General features: G+C 40.5%; 1 long non-coding RNA gene across 1 annotated transcript in view; it reads right to left on the bottom strand.

The window, feature by feature from the left end:
- Nucleotides 1-11,564: 11,564 nt before the first annotated feature.
- The window catches only part of LOC308057697, a 46,099-nt gene continuing 41,019 nt past the window's right edge, over nucleotides 11,565-16,644 (bottom strand). The window contains exon 2 of the long non-coding RNA XR_013925404.1: nucleotides 11,565-11,796. This is a non-coding gene — a long non-coding RNA (uncharacterized lncRNA). The remainder of the gene's footprint in view (nucleotides 11,797-16,644) is intronic.

Below are 16,644 nucleotides of genomic sequence, written 5' to 3'. Positions count from 1 at the left end.
GTGTTTCTGGAGCTGTCGAGCAAGAGTGTTAGACTCTCTAGACACAGAATTCTAGAAAGCTCTCAAGAAACAAGCTCTGTTGTGCTTCCAAACTAAGATGCACAACATTTTGTGGAATTCTGATACTGGTTTTTGTTTAAATTAGCATGTTATCAGTTTCCTCTTCCCCCCCCCCCCCCCCCCCCCCCCCCCCGTGATAACTGGAACCCATATTCTTTCCTGAAGGTGGAATTTTAAGAGGTATCTTTTTAAGGTAATATGGATGATGTTGAAGTATTATATTAGTCACTGTTTGTCCACCAGGAAAAATGCTATCAGAAGAAATTATTCTTATTTAAATGAAGTTTTTTTCATGCTGTCACAGCTCTATTTTCTGTATCAGCTGCCTTCATGTATAATAGTAAAAATAATACAGGCTTATAAGTGATGATACTGTTAAAGCAGAATACCAGATTTTGATATACACTGTACATACCCAGCAACACTTCTGCAGGGTTGTACTGTGTAATATTAATGAGACTCATATGCTTATTTTTAATCAGTTTGCATGGAATAGGAAGCTAGTGTAGGGAGCTTTGGTGAAAATGGCATAAATGCTGGAAGAGTTTAATGGGAATTTTTAAATAATCCTAGGTCCAAAGCCTAGTCTTTTTTTTTTTTTTTTTTTCAGTCTCGGGGTTGATGGAGATTGGGTTATAGAAATACAGAATTTTTTTAGAATAGGCTTTTTTTAATACCAGCCTGTTTTATTTTCTGTTGTGCATTTTTTTAAAAAAATTTTGCAGTATAGAGAAATACTAAAGTAATCATGACAACGAAAGTACCGTATTTCTTTAAACGACTTTTTTTTAATAGTCAGTGCTTCTCAGGGTAGGAATTGTGCATGTCTGCATTGCTGAATAGCATCTAGCATGGTAAGGCCTTAACTGGGGTCTGTGGTTACTCTTGCAGTCTAAATAAAAACTATGTAAAAAGCTCCAATGTCAAAACGGTTATACTGATGGGTTGGTTAGAAGGCATTCCAAAAGGGAGGTTTATTAGTATTACTCAACTAACAGGCACTTAGCTTTGTTTATTTACATTGCATGGCTTCTTTATTCAAGCAAGATTTATTCCTTAAGGTTGGATTAAATCTACACTTAGGCTCATTTTTATATTTAAAGAATTATTGGCCTTATCATCAAGCTTTAGGAGAAGGCAAATCATACGGGTTTTCTGAGCTTGTTTATGGCGCCGCTTGTTACTTGTCTTTCTACTCCACACCAATGCTCACATTATAGGTAGATTTTTTTTACCTCTTAATTTTATACCCTAATACAGACATTTCCAACAAAACCTGTAGCTGTACAGTAGTTCTAATTGTCTGTTATTCATCTTTTCCTTCTTGTGAAGGAGTTGATACTGACTATTATCAGTAACAGGCTCCAGGAGTAAGTGGATAGCAGTTTTACAACAGCGTATCTGTTTCTCTGACTAGTCACCTAAAGTTCTGTCCCTTTCTGTGCCATTCTTAGCCTGCCCTTCCCTGCCTCAGGAACGCTGCAGGTTAAATGTTCTAGTATGAGAGTTACCTGATCTGGTTTTAGAAGTTAAAATTAAAAGCATGTGCTGCTATGTTGTATCTAGAAATTAACAGCAAGATTTAGGTTTTAAAGCCGAGAAATACTGTGCTTAGTTCTCAGAAATATCGACAAACTTGCTTCTGTATTTTTCATTAAGTATGTTCAAACGTGATATGAAGTGATCTGTCTTTTTATGGCCCGCCCCAAAATTGTTTGAGGATCTTCAAAAGCTATTTAAAGTAGAAGAGGGGTGGTAGAAAGTGCTTTTAAAGTATAAAGCTCCTGAAGTATTGTGGGTAGGAAGGTTAAAGTAAATTAGGTACAGAACAAATGTATCTTTGTGGTTCTTCCTGAATAATGGTTTTCCATGACAATTTGCAAGTGACACATTCGCTGAAAAGCACCTTGAACGTGTGCCACTCATAACAAAGGGGCAACATTAATGTCCAAGGTGTAAAGTATGAGAGTGTTCCTGTTTACTCCTGTCTCTGCTTAGAACAGTTTTGTACTTAGTCTTCCTTTGTATTTTAAGTTTCTTTCTATACAATGTCTTCAGAATGCTTCTAGCATTTAAACACATTTAAAATGTAAATACATTTAAGTTCCTTGTTACACTTCACAGGATTGTCTTGTGTTTGCTGCTAATAAAAAAGTGTTAAAACAAAAGAAACAAAACAAAAAACCTTCTGAGGAAATTTTTTCATGGATTAAGGTTTTGTATAATGACTTTACATATAGAACTAAATCATTTAAGCATGAATGTGATGTCTGCTTTTTTGTTGTTTGTATGTAACCTGAAGATGTGTTGCAGTATGTTGAACAAGTGTTGCAATTCAGACTCGGATATAAAATTTGCAAGTGAAATTTTTCTACAGTAAAGAAAGAAAAATTGTACTGCAGTGACTCAGATTTTTACAGGGTACTAACCTTTTTCAAGATTGCAAGCAATATATTTGAATTAAAATTTTGTTCCTCCTTCAGATTGCTTTGTGGAGGTGAAGAGGGATATTTTAAACGCATGCTGTGTGGGACTGCTGATTTATATGTGTATGTACAATTGTGTTTTGGAATGTCTTCAGTAAAGCAATTTTTACAAATGGAAGTAAGTCAGTTTTATCTGGAACAATTCTATATTAAAATTTTTAAAACAGCACTCATAGATTCGATGTTATCTTTAGGAAATACACAGGCATAAAGTCATCAAACAATATGTTCTTGTGTCCTGATCTTTTTCCATATGATAATACTGAAACATGTCAGCTTCATTTGTTGCAGGAAACAGAGGGCTTGAAGGAACAGAGCACCGAAAACCAAATCCCATCCCATAACTCTTCAAACTTACTTTTCCCTCTCTCATCCCCACCCCGCAATCATATTTCCTGGAGTTCCCATCCATATTTGCATTCTTCTGGTCTCTCTGTTCTTTTTTTCTGAATCATACTTCCGTTTTTTTTTTTTTTTGTAGAGGAAAAGAACTGCTGAGAGAATGCCAAATAAGCACAACTACTGTTTGTTGCCCTTGCAGTTCCTTCAACAGCCTTCAAAGTACTGAAGATTTCTTGGTTAAGAAGTGTTATACTACAAGGTTTATCAGCTGTGCAGTGTTCCCTGGCCAAGTTGGGAAAGGGTTTGTCAGAGGACTACATACTCTGCCTTATTTTATCTTAAAAGAAAAGTAGCTCTTCCTTGGTACCGTATTCAAACTGCCCAAACTGGTTTGGGAATGGTAGACTAGTGTGATGCTTAACTCTCCTCAAATGCTGCACAGCCTGGCTTCTGTTCCCATTTGATGTTTGCAGCTGGACGCTGAGTGTAGTCTTTCAGCTTCCAATGCTACTCATTTCCTTACTCCTTCCGTATGTAAATAGCAGTTGTATGGGTTCTATTCTCTTGCTTTCCCTTTTCAGTTTGATGATTGTAGAACCCTTTTAAGGGGCTGTTGAAGGAAAAGAGTCTCTTATGGAGCCATCCAGCAACATGACTTGGTTATTTGGTACCATCAGAGACAACTGAAATATGACTGAAACACATTTTGCAAGTAAAAAGTGACGCTGTGGTCAATGGAGGAATTTTGAAGAACAGTGTCCTAAATCTGTCTCCTCTGGTGGTTACAAGTCCACAACTAGTTACTTACACTATGAACAAAACATATTCTTGGATTAATTTATCTGATCTAGTGACATATGTAAGATCATATCTAGTTGACTGGGGAGAGTTGTGTTAGGTCATAGCGATCCTCTCATTCCTACTTCATCACTTCTCAGCTTAACTGTGGCAGTTCAGTGTACGTGGCATGAAGTTACCAGCATTAAAGAAACGTCGGTTCTGTCATAGGTGTCCTGCTGTAGCACACTGGGTATCTATACAGAAATGATGATCTATCTCCATCTACGTGGAGTCTAGAGAACATCTCTTCCAGAAACCACTTGAGAATTCTTCAGCGCCTGGTCCAACACTCCCAATCTGTTGACCTTTATTTCTTAAAGAGATAAACATACAGCAGAGTGTATGTGTGAGATTATACACATGTGTAAACACACATTAGGTTATTTTTTTTAAAGAAAGGAAACCTGGTGGTGTGTGATCAATGCACTTGGATGCATATGCTTCTTTTGAGGGTGAAAGGTATTAGGTGTGCTTTTTAATGATGGTTAGTTCAAGAGCTTGTATTAACTAGAATTCCTGGAACTCTTCAGCCATTACACAGAGACTGGCATGTACTCAGTCTCTGTCAGGTGTAAATTCAGCATATGCAAGTGATGCAGCTGCTAACCTCCAGCACGCCTGCAATAGAGATTTTTCACTTGCTGATGTTTGCCTAGAGTCTAAAAATCTGTATGACTAAAAATGTATGTTTTCAAATATGCTAGCCTATGATGTAACCTAGAAGTCACCATTATCACCTAAATCATACCTGATTTCATCTGCTCATTAGCTGCGTTTTCTTGCTCAGAATCTCTCACTGTCTTCATTTCCATCAAAACAGGCAGCTGAGTGGGAAACTTGGGGACTCCTCTGTCTGCTTATTTTTACCAAAGGAACTTCTGTCATTTCATAAAAACTCTCATTTTTTGATTCAGGTACAGTTTTATTTCTTTTACTTATAACACTTATGTGTGTTTCTAGAACAGTGTATGTAGATTTGGAGAACAGGAGGAGAAGGGACGACAAGAGGTCACCTGCTCTATACACCAGCCTAAGGACAGGCTTATCTCTCTACACGGGTGCCAATATTTTCTGTTAAAACCTCTATGATTAAGGTTTTAAAACAGCCCCGGTCAACACCACTTGTAATACTTTACTGTCCTTACTACTAAAAAGGATTTCATAAGGCTGAGTATCTTCTTTTGATATCTTTAGTAGCTAATACAAATTTCCCTTAAGCTTATTAGTTGTCCTATCCACTGTGGACATGAAAATTGCTCTCGCTTTATGCAGCAACCTTTTGCACGTGTGGTACACATTTGCACATCACATCTCTCTCCAATTTTTTCCTTTCTTCAGATAAATGGTTAAATTCAATTTATCTATCTTTTTCTAAAGCTAGAAACCATGATCACCACTCCTGGTATTTCCCCTACCTCCATTTTTCTCAGAACTTTCTTGAAGGATAGAGCCCAAAACTATACATGGTACTGCTGGGCTTCTTTTCTAAAGTTGCTTTACAATAATGTTTACACAGATATCATGGTCAACTTGCCTAGTAATTCCTCTAGAGCCTGTGAGACTCTATGCCTCTGCTGAACTTTGTTCCAGTCTCAAAGCAAGCTGTGCAGTGACACCATCTGGTTTGGTTTTGCCTATAGAGTTCTTCCGCATTTAAATTGCTGTTTCAACCTAATTCAGTTTAAGCTGCTTTATACAAACTCTCTCCTTTCCTTGTAATAGCTTTGTGTCCTCATTCGGTGCTGCCCACACAAGACTTCTCCTGTTTTCAGGAATAGAGCTGGCGTTTCTCCCACACGAAACGTTTGTGGGGAGGGGGCTCAAAGGCTGTTGCCTTACGCAAGCAGCTTCTTTCTTACAGACTTCCGTGAAACTCAATTTTATCTTTTTTTCTTTGTCAGTAATCCAGATTAAAAGGTTAACAGGAACTGTAGAGTTACATATAGCTTTACAAGCAAGAACTTAAATAGTTAGGCATACTGACTTCAAGGGGGAAGTCAGGATAAAAAAAAATGTAAACCAAATAATACTGTGGCTAAGAGATGAAAAACATATTACTGTTACTGCATTTGTGAAAATGGCAGCAATTTTTATGGTAAGTAATATTTTTTTTCTCAAAGTACTACAGTTGAATGTGATTTACAGAAATGAGCTGTGGTGTTTTGTTGGGTTTTTCCCCCTTTTCCCTGTTAGTGGGCAGGAAAGAAGCAAAGTGCAGGGAGTTTTTTATTGCTGCATTTGAGTATGGTCTTTTTGAACAACCTGCCTGCCGAGTTTGTTAGGAATCTTACTTAGATGGCACTGTTTGTTACACTTGTTAATAAATTGTTATAATAGTTATATATATATATTAAATTGTTACTAAATAGTAGCTTGAAATGTGTGGGTGAAGTTGCACTGATAGCTGAGCTGATTTAACAGCTCAACAGTGCCAAACAAAAATCTTCCTCTTTTCTGCCGGTGTGCCTTCCACCTCCCCTTGTATAAGCTTCATTCCGAATGCTCTAAGATGCTGCAGCTCGCTAAACTATTAGACAAAAGAACAGTTCTTTGCCAGATTGTGGAGCTGGATCAGCTTAGCACAAGGGCTAAAGAGCACCAAAAATGGCTTAATGCGGAACTAAAAGTTGGTGCATGGGGAGGAAGGAGGGGTTCAGGTTTTGAAGAGGAGCTGATTCTTCATCCTTTAGTGGACCTGAGCTATTAAGTTGGCTCCAAGGTATGCAATGCTACCCTTTGAGAAGCTGAATTGTACAACATGTTTTTCAGGAAAAAATGTTGTGCCCAGAAGTTGTGGTAAATTCTTCTGAGTCCCTATCATGTGTCCACCTGCCCCCCCCGTCAAAACTAAATGCATGATTTGAGTCGATCTGTCCTCTTTAAGACTATACGTATTTTCTTCTGATCTGTTTCTGTTATTTTTTAGAAAGGCTTGTCTTTTTTAGTTGTTGTTGTTTGAATTGCTGATGCAGTAGCTACCAGAAGGCGGAAGATGACCTCACCAAAGCCAAGAAAGGCACAGCATCCAGAAGGGGAGTCCAGAAGTAAATTATAGATGGAACAACAAATTAAGCTGCTCTTTGGCTTACCTCTGGGTTGTCTTTTTTTTTGGTTACCGTAGCACTGGAATCTATTTCTTTCCTTTTAAAGTGATGAATCCTGAAAACATTAATGTTGTTTGTACCTGTTTTGAAGAATAGATGTTTTATTAAAATAGATGTTTATTAATTAGATTTTTTATTAAAATATTTGCATAATTTACGAATACTTCAATACGAATGCAAAGTTTTGCCAACTTTGAAGTGAGGATGTGTTTTCTTTATACACACAAATCCATATCTTAAAGGCAAACTAAAGTGCTTTTTTCTGCTTTATAATGTAGAAATAAAGCTTTATTTACTTTTGTTGTGGGTACTTTACAAAGAACAGTGGTGTTGCATCTGATTTCTTCTAATTTTGAGTAAGTCCTATTGAGGGCCACTTAGATGTACACCAAGAGGAAGTCTGAAATGGTAGAGACACCTTTTAAATATTTTTCGAGTGTTTGAATTGAAAAAAGAGAACGTAAGACAAAAATCACGTCCTTGCATTCCAGTTTGTTACAAAATAAGTTTAAACAATTATTTGGAGAACAGGTAGTGAATGTTAGTTATTTTTTTCATAGTATTTGTGTTTGTGTCACTTTTCTAATTATTCAGATTTTCTCTGGAAAGGAGGAGACCAGCATTTCAGACATAGAGCCCAGGGCAAAGAAAAGAACAAACCAAAATCCAAGGTCCATTCTCAACTGCCCCCTCAGGTTTTCTTTTTATGTTAGTGAAAAGTTGTAATTGTTAATAATTTTGTAAAGTGTCTAGTTCCAGTGAAAGCTTGACTTGCATGTGCTTCTCATAACAAAATAATGGTTTACCTTTTTTTCATAGTTGAGAAGCATGTAACCTACCAAAACCTTTCTTAAAAGTACTTCCTTGCCTGGCTTTGAGTCTTGTTTTCAGAGTTGTAAGTAAAAAAATGCAGTGTTTAATTTTGGTGTGAAATACCACTACTTTACATTTAGATACTGCAAAAAAAAAAAAAAAAAAAAAAAAACCAACCAAAAATTGTTAGGGCATGAACATTATTCTTATCAGGGAGACTGCTTTATGAAGTTCGGCAAACCAAAACGAATGCATATGAGCCAGTGGGTGGTGTATTTGTGTGGATGCCCAGTGCTATGCTTGCTTGATTTTATGGCTGAATCGCTACTGAAATAAATATGTTATAGCATAAAATGTTGAATGAACGCCAAGGTTATGTTTTGAAAACATATGTTTTGAATCAAATTCAGGATGGGTATAAGATATTTTTTAGATGGTGCTGCTTTGCTAATTTTTACAGGAATAAGTTAATATAAAATATTAACATAATTCCCGATGTTAGTTAAAGCTAGCATTAAGAAGGGTCAGTTGCTTTCCTGAGTAGTTTGACAGACTTTACTCACTGTTTTATCCTAGTGAGCTGCCAGATTTGGGATGCCATAATAGCAGTAATGCAATTAGGTTTTCTGCACGTTGTCTGGTTGACTTCTTAGTTAAGAGTTTCTTTCCCTTTGGGAATAAGACTAGACAGCCTGTCATTTGCTATTACTAATTCTGCTTAAGATTATCACTGGAGCTTTTTTTGTAATTAGCTGTCTTAGTTGGCTCTTAAATTTTAATAGCCAATTGAAGCTACATTTTAGCCAAGTTCCATACCTAAATTGCATTCAGTCCATTAACAAAGTTGGTTAAAAGGCTCTTAAAACAAAAGCCAATAGATGGTGGTTAGCACTTCCATGTTTGCAGCAGTAGCAGTACCAGCCTCCAATGAACATTCTCAAGAAATGGCACTTCCTTCTAGCAAAGGAAAAAAACAAAGAATGACCGAAATTTGTTTTGGGAACAAAGGCTGATTATGCAGAATACTTGTAGAAAAAAAATAAAATTGAAGTGCGTCTTTTCTGGAAGAAGGTGGGAGAGATGCAGAAGGGAGAAATTAATGGTTCTGCTCAGACTTGACAGGTTCTGGAAAAGCCAAATAAATGAAGTTACGTTTTTCTCCATTTCAGCTGATCGAAATTATTAGCAAAACCATCTGAAGCACCTTGTGGTGGAATCGTCACCTTGCTGAGTTTAGTTTGTAAAACATCCTGCCAGACATTAAAAAAACTGTAAGCATGCCAGCACATAGGCTCAGAGCACCGCTTCTCTAGTTGATAGACCCTATAATTTTCTTTTATACTGAAGACCATGGCTGGATACCTCAGCCTCCCAAATAATTTAATGTAACATCAGTCTGAATTTTTATCCCTAATAACACTTGTTTAAATTAGATTTTTCTCCTTTTTTCTTTCTTTAAGGTGTAGACAGGAGATTAACAGCCTTTGGATCATCCCGTGACAAATAATGGCTTTCTCAGACTTTTCTGCTTTTTAAAAAATAAATAAATCTTTACTGCTGTGAAGACATCAAATATTAATACTGCTACAGTTTTAATACAGAGTCTACTAGTTGCTGTTGAGTTGTTTCAAGGATGGTTTGCAATGCCCTGTATGTGTGACGATAGGTAAGTATCAGTGGCTTCATTGCAGGAGGTGTGAGGCAAACCCCAGATTATGTCTGAATAATCAGTGTGTGTGTGTATCTATCTATCTATCTATCTATCTATCTATATGCTTTTACCAGCATATATAGTGGGACATCTAAATTAGAGTTTCCAGAGTGCACCACTTCCATTGTTCAATAAGACGTAGAGCTGGAGCTCTTTGAACATGAGTTGGATGCTGTTGCTTGTAGCTGACCTGCAGAATCAAACCGACTGGAAATGCTCTGTGGCAGTAAGTGCCGGTTCCTTCATCTCTCTTGCTGTTCTGGGGGTGCTGGGCTCTCTGTGACGATGCAGTACTCAAAGGGGGAAGGAATCTTATCTGTCTGAAGGTTGATTTTCACGATGTCCTTTCTCACAGGTAGGGAGAAAGCAGATGTGGTGGGATCAACTTCTTTGGAAATTCCTAGAGTCCTAGTTGATCTCATGGATAGCTTTATGCAACCGCATGCTAACTCACATGCATTTCAGCTTTCTTCCCCCATATTTTCAAGACTGAGCAGCTGAAGATTTAGAAAGGTGATTCTATGAATTCTTGCTTCATTTTAGGCCTTCTTTATCTCTATAGATGATACCTCTATAGCAACAGTTTTGGGGTTTTGCGTGTTTTGTTGTTTGGTTTTTTTTTTTCCTTTTCTCCTGAAGTGATACATAAAAAAGGGAATATACTATTTCTGTGAACAGTTTTTCCTGGATGCAGAATAAGCCGGACAGCTTAGAAAAATGCAGCAGCTCTAATTGGATGCTACAGACTAGTTTTTCTCTGCACTGATGGGCCATGTTTTTAAACATGAAGTCAACCAGCAGTATTGCACTTGTACTTCTTTCTAGTTGTCTGTGTTTCATTTTATCTCAATCCAAACCTGTCTTCTTTCAGACTAGAGCATATCCTGCTCATATAGGCTTTCATGCCAGATTTTAATGCCCTTGCATCTAGGTCTACTGCATACAAATAACTGAAGCATTTTCAAATGGACCTCAAGTTCCACAGCTCCTAAGCTGCTGACAAGTGAATCCTGACAGCTTTTTCTCCATCGTTGTGAATGCTGCAACAAGCCAAAATTGAGGTTTTGCATTTTCTCAGGGATATCCCAAACAGTGAAAGAGTTGTGGAGGAACTGTTATTTGATGGGAGAAAGATTGCCTCCCGTATTTCTGCCCCTTGTGTTGGAAGGTCAGCTTTCCAACCCTGCAGACCTCAGCTGCTGTGATGGGTTTTCATAAGTATACTCGAAAGAAAAGTGACAAGAGCACAGTGAGACAGCTGTGAAGTGTAGTAGAAGTGAAAAAAAAATAGGCGTTTATGAACTTTCCTGAACTAATTCCTTTTGCCAAACCACTCCAGACAGGAAGAAGCTGGCACAGTGGTAATCTGCATCTGCAGCTCCTGAGAGAAGGAAAATGCTTCTTTGGCAAATGGAGCAAGAAACCTAGAAAATTAAGGATTAATATGTTCATTTATAGAGAAGCAGTGAGAACACAGTAAGATGAAATACAACCAAGGAGGATGCATTTAGAAGACAAAAGAGCCCTGGAAGGGAAGGTACTTAGCTTTGTTCAGAATGCAAACTATAACACGCAGTTCTTGGAACTGGTGAGTTGCACAGCTGAATGTTAAAAGAAATTAGTTCATACCACACGAAATACACAATCTGTGCCTTGAAAACCTGAAGGTACTTTTCTTTTCTGCCAGGAGAGGAGTGGAACACTGGATCTACTTGAAAGTAAGTAACCCTCCAGCTAATTTTATCTATCTGCTGCTAAACTTCAACAAAAATAGTTTTATTAATAAACTGAATTCCTTTCTGAAAACAGATATATCTATACAAAATAAAAATGCCTTTATTCCTGCTTTCTCACTAATCTGTCGTTATGGAGTTGTTTCCTTTGGAACTGTGAAGGTGGATCTGCACTAGCACATGTGCAGTCCCTGACTCGCTTCTAATAACACTTGGTGATAGCCATAGTGACAGGTATAGAGCAAACGGCACCACATTCAGAAGACAATATGATGCTGAAAATATCTGGACATGGCCTAACAACTAGTTCCTTTTGTCACCTTTTCCTTATTCGCCAACCCAGATATTTCCAAGGGGGAAACTTCTGGACCTTTTCTGGTGCTATAGAGAGACCTGCCGAATTCACGGCATCTGTGACAAGGGCTACAGCTTTCTCCATGACTTCGTGATGTTGTGCTGCCACTAAAAGGTCATCCATATAATGATACAATAACACAGTAGGCATAGCATTTCGGACAGGACTGAGTATTTTTGCAACATACCATTGACACATTGTAGGGCTATTTTTCATACCTTGTGGCAGTCCAACCCACTGATATCTCTGCAATGGAGCTTGCATGGTGATGCTTGGAAATGAAAAGGCAAATTTCGGGGCATCATCTGGATGTAACGGGATACTGAAAAAACAATCTTTAAGATCTATGACACTTAGATGCCAATGTCAAGGGATCATAGTCAGGGACGGGAGCCCGGGTTGGAGGGCTCCCATATCTTCCATAGCATCATTAATTTTTCTAAGATCATGGAGCAAGAACCACTTGCCAGTTTGTTTTTTAATAACGAAAACAGGTGAATTCCATGGGCTAGTAGAAGGTACAATGTGTCCTTGGGACAGTTGTTCTGAGACTAAGTTTTGAAGTGCGTGAAGTTTTTCCAAAGGAATGGGCCATTGATCCACCCAAATAGGAACATCAGTCTTCCAAGTTATTTTCAGGGTGTCGCGCACTTCAATGGCCCCATCTAAAAATGTGTACGGATGGACATTCCCCATTGTGACAATACATCACGTCCCCACAAAACCATAGGGACAGGCAGCACAAAAGGTTTAACAGAAGCCACATGTCCCTCTGGTCCTTGAATTCGAATTAGTTCCAAACTCTGACGACTGTTACCGGTGCCCCCTATCCCAGCCAGTGTCTGAGAGACATTAGTCAGTGGCCATTGTGGAGGCCATTTGGCTTGAGAAATTACTGTTACATCAGCTCCAGTGTCAGTGATCCCATTTAGTGCTATTTGTTGGTCATTGTAAATAAGGGTACACTGATACATAGGTCGCTGTGGAAAAATAGATTGTGCCCACAAAATGTGAGGCAACCCTGTAGAACCAAAACCTCCTCTCCTCTGCAGAGGGTGATCAGTGGTAAGAGAGCTTACCCCTGCCGGGATCAAAATCAATTGCGCTATTCTACTACCTTGAGGTATCGTACAAGGTGGAAATGGAGTCCATGCCATGATTTTGATTTCGTCCACACTGTCAGAGTCAACAACACCCGGTAAAACAAAGAGACCAGACAATGTTGTGGAAGACCTACCAATTAACAGAGCTGAGGTGTCGGTGCTTCTCTCTGAGCTTGTTGAAATGTCAGCTGTGGCACTTGTGTCTGTGCGCATCGCTGCCCCGCGCTCCGCGGTTGGTTTCCCTGTATCGGTTGTCCCTGGAAGTCATACTTAGGTCAACATCGATTAGCATAATCACACCCTTTCTGACATTTCGGACAAAATCCAGGACCAGGAGGTTGTTGTTTATTCCCCGCAGCCCGAGCAAGACAATTTCTCTTTAGATGACCAGGCTTACCACAACCATAGCAATTCCCCACACCACGCAAAAGCAGCAGCCATAGCTTCAAACTTGTGGTCAACCGTACCGATTCGGTTACATGCTTCCACCATTTCCACCAGAGCGGGGTTCGGGTTGGGAAGAGACTTCAGTAGCCTTTTACAATCAACATTAGCATTTTCAACAGCTAGTTTTGTTAACAATATATCCCGAGCTTCCGCATTATCTACTTGACGTTCCAAAGTCTGTTTTAGTCTACCAATAAACTGCATATAAGGTTCTCGAGACTCCTGAGTGATGTTAGTAAAGGCTTTTTGTGGCGTTTGTACGTCAGGAACCTGGAAAAAAGCCTTTTTCGCCTCTTCTCTAATTGCCTCGAGAGCCGCACGGGGGCAGTGTTGAGCCTGCGCTACCGGATCAGCACGTGCACCGGTGCCCGTAAGATGCTCTATTGCCAGTGCAGCTGATGCAGCATCATTATGGTTAACGTACGTGAGCAGGAGTGCTTGCAGTCCCCCTCTCCAGTGCGACTCCCATAACGTGTACTGAGTCGGGGTTAGCAGCAATCGTGCTAAAGATTTCAAATCATGAGGAGTCATGACATAAGCATCAAACACAGAAGATAACAGACTTATAAAACAGGGAGAAGAAATACCACGTTCCGTAACCGTGCGGCGCAGTTCTTTAACAACCGAAAAAGAAAGAGCCTCCCATCGTGCTCCCCATGCCCGACCCTGAGAATACAAGACCGGAGCAACTATAGTTTTAGCCATTTCTAGATCCCCCTCCTTTAAGGCTTGTTTCTTTATTTTTGCCCACACATCACGTAGATCAGGAGGGTATAAATCAGGTTCTTGTTCAGGCTCTACCGGTCCCGGGTCAAAGGGGTCTTCTTCTGGCAGATACTCCACTGCATTAACACCCAGGGGTTTGGAGCACTGTGATTTAGAGGCTGACAAGGACAGGGCTATAGGAGCTTGCGACTCCTCCTCCTCCTCTCCTTCCTCTGCCTTTTCTTTTTGTGCTTTCAGAGTCTCAAAAATAACTCTCCACGAAGAGAGCAGACGGTGGGACTCGGTATTGCCTTTTGTCGCAGAATCCCACAATTTCACCCCTGTGTCGTCCCAAAGTTCCTGCGTGAAAATTGTAGTTGCGGTCACTGCAGGCATATTTACTTGCACCCACTTAAGCATTGCTTTAAGGTCATGCCCAGAAATACTTTCCTTATGTTTGTTAGGGAGACCTTTCATAAGCTCATATACGTCTCTTTCTGGGGATGAAACCTGATTCCCCATTACGGATTTCCCACAGCTCACCTCTCAACTCCGGAGGGATTTCAGGCCGGCTCCCGCTTCCTTTCAGTGGATCATTCAAAGTTCTGTGGGATCCGTTGCATGTCGCTCAGTTAGGCGATTCGAGAGTCCGTCCACGTCAGATCCTTCACCAGATCATGTCGGGGTCACCAATTTGCGGTGAATGAAGAGACGGGATGCAGCTTGATGCAAGCAAGTTGTCGGTTTATTAGTGATTTTCTTACAATTACATATGTTTCTACCTTCTACATATTACACACTGATTGGTTAAATCTTAAGCGTAAAAAACACTGATTGGTTGACATTTAAGGCACACCGTTAAAACAATAGGAACTTATTAGTTTACCTTGACATAGCAACAGTTTCTATTCCAAAATTAGGGGGTTTCTTTCTAGGCGGCTTTCTTGATTAACAAAGTTACATATCGGCGCCATCCGTTCCCTTATCCGGCTACTTGTTTCTCTGTCCGCCTGGCTGCCTCCTCAGCTGTAACGGCTCAGGGGTCTGCAGTTAGCTTGTTCCTTGGCTCCCAGGGCTTGTGCCCTGCAAGTTCTAACAAGTCTCTATTCATCAGGCTATCAGTACTTGGACTCTTGTCCTTGAGGCCTTGTCCTACAGGGGAACACAGACAGACAGGCTGATTCTTTGCACCAGCACTCTGCTGCCTCTTGGCAGGGTTCTTTGTGTGACTTTGTGGGTGATGCAAGGTGAGGGGGTCGCTCTGAGCCAGCTGGCGTTTCCGCACCAGGCCAGAGGCGCAGGATCCCTTTGGGCACAGCTGTTCTCTCATCTTGCGTTCGCTGCTTAGATTTAGTTTAATGCCCTGTCCTATCCTCAAACAGCGTGGCTGTAGCAAACTAGAGAGGAAATGCCCTGCGGTCCCTGGCTCCCTGAGCTTGTGAAATGATCTGTTGCTTTGGGGAGGGACTGAGAAATGGTTTTACGTCATTCGTATGGAAGGTTAAAATGATGTTGGGCTAGGGCAGTTCTCCATACTGCCCAAGTGACACAAGACCTTAATCTCACCGAGGTAGGCTTTGCAGAGGACTCTGTTTCCTTTAAAATGCGATTTATTAGTATGAATTAGCATTCATTTTGGGTGTGGAAGTAAATTGGTTCCCATGAAGGGCAAATTGCTGCTCTTCAACTAGAGAGAAGCAGCAGAGCAACAGATGAACATCACCCCAAATAGAAGTAGGGTGAGAGAACCCCCAGGAGCACTCATGTCCAGTACTTTGTCCCTTGTCTTGCCCTTGAACTGGTGAGTGTGTGGCATTAGGGAGCTGTGCCAGCAAGGTCCTCTGCACAGCTTCAGCGACACCACGGCGGTTTCTGCCGAACTGGGTTTTGTGCTCCTTGCAGGGCATTGGGGGAGGGATGTGGGCCGCTTGGTGAGGAGCACATGGGGATTATACAGCAGAACCAGAATGTTGTACAAATTAGAATTTTGTCTCATACTTGATGGAGTGTGAGTCAGCAAAGTCCCGCAGTGCTGTCGCTCAGCTAGAAATGCATCAGTAGCATGGTCAGGATGTGCAGAGCACCTTGCAAAGCCCTTGGCCAAGAGGCAGGCTTTCGGAAATGGTTCTGTAAAGCCACCTGCGCTGGGCTTGCAGTTGCTTGCCTGCAGAGTATCTGTGTTAGTTGTGGAAGGCTCAGGAGTGCTGCCTTTGAACAACCCCTACATCCCTGATGTTGCACGATCCACAGGGACTGTGGGTAACCCAGTGAACTGGGATGCGGGTCTTCCTGATGGGGAGTTGGTTTGTATAATTCTCTTGCTTTGAATCTGTTCTTCCCTGGGGTAAGTCTGACTTCAGCGAAGTCACTCCTGATTGAAAGGAGTAAAATTGTGGCTAAGCCCTAAGTAATAGGGCCATGTGAGTTGTTAGTGGCTGAAATGCCACGTAGCCCTTTCTTGGAAAATGAGCAGTTTCCTACTGTCTCGCAGTCATTTGGGAACGTGCCACGTGGTTGGACTGTCAGTAAAGAAATAGCTGGTGTGCCTCTTGGTTTATTGGCACTTGTGTTATAAATGAACTGCTAATTTTTCTGCTGGGCAACATTTCCAACTTGTTACTCTTGCTGCTTCTGATTTGCACGTTTCTGTTTTATGGCTCCAGTTGTACAGCGTGGGTGTTCTCGTGCCAGCCCCTGTTCCCGTGCGTTCTTGCGTTATGGTCTGACAGCCTCTGCTGAATTGGAAACCATTGTGGCACTGACTGGCAGATAAACAACAGACAGAAATACTTCCATTTGTGCGTCCTACAGGCTTATTAATAGTTTATTGTAAAGGAAGAAGGAAGTAAGAAGCACATAAAAACATAGCAGAGCTTATTCTGTGTTGTCCTCTTGCTCTTTTCACTGTAGCAGTACACTGTTTTCAGGCAATGCAAGTTCAGTCT

This window comes from Falco punctatus (genome assembly GCF_963210335.1).
Source record: "Falco punctatus genome assembly, contig: scaffold_49, whole genome shotgun sequence".
NCBI lineage: Eukaryota > Metazoa > Chordata > Aves > Falconiformes > Falconidae > Falco > Falco punctatus.
This window is presented reverse-complemented; position numbering and strand designations above follow the sequence as displayed.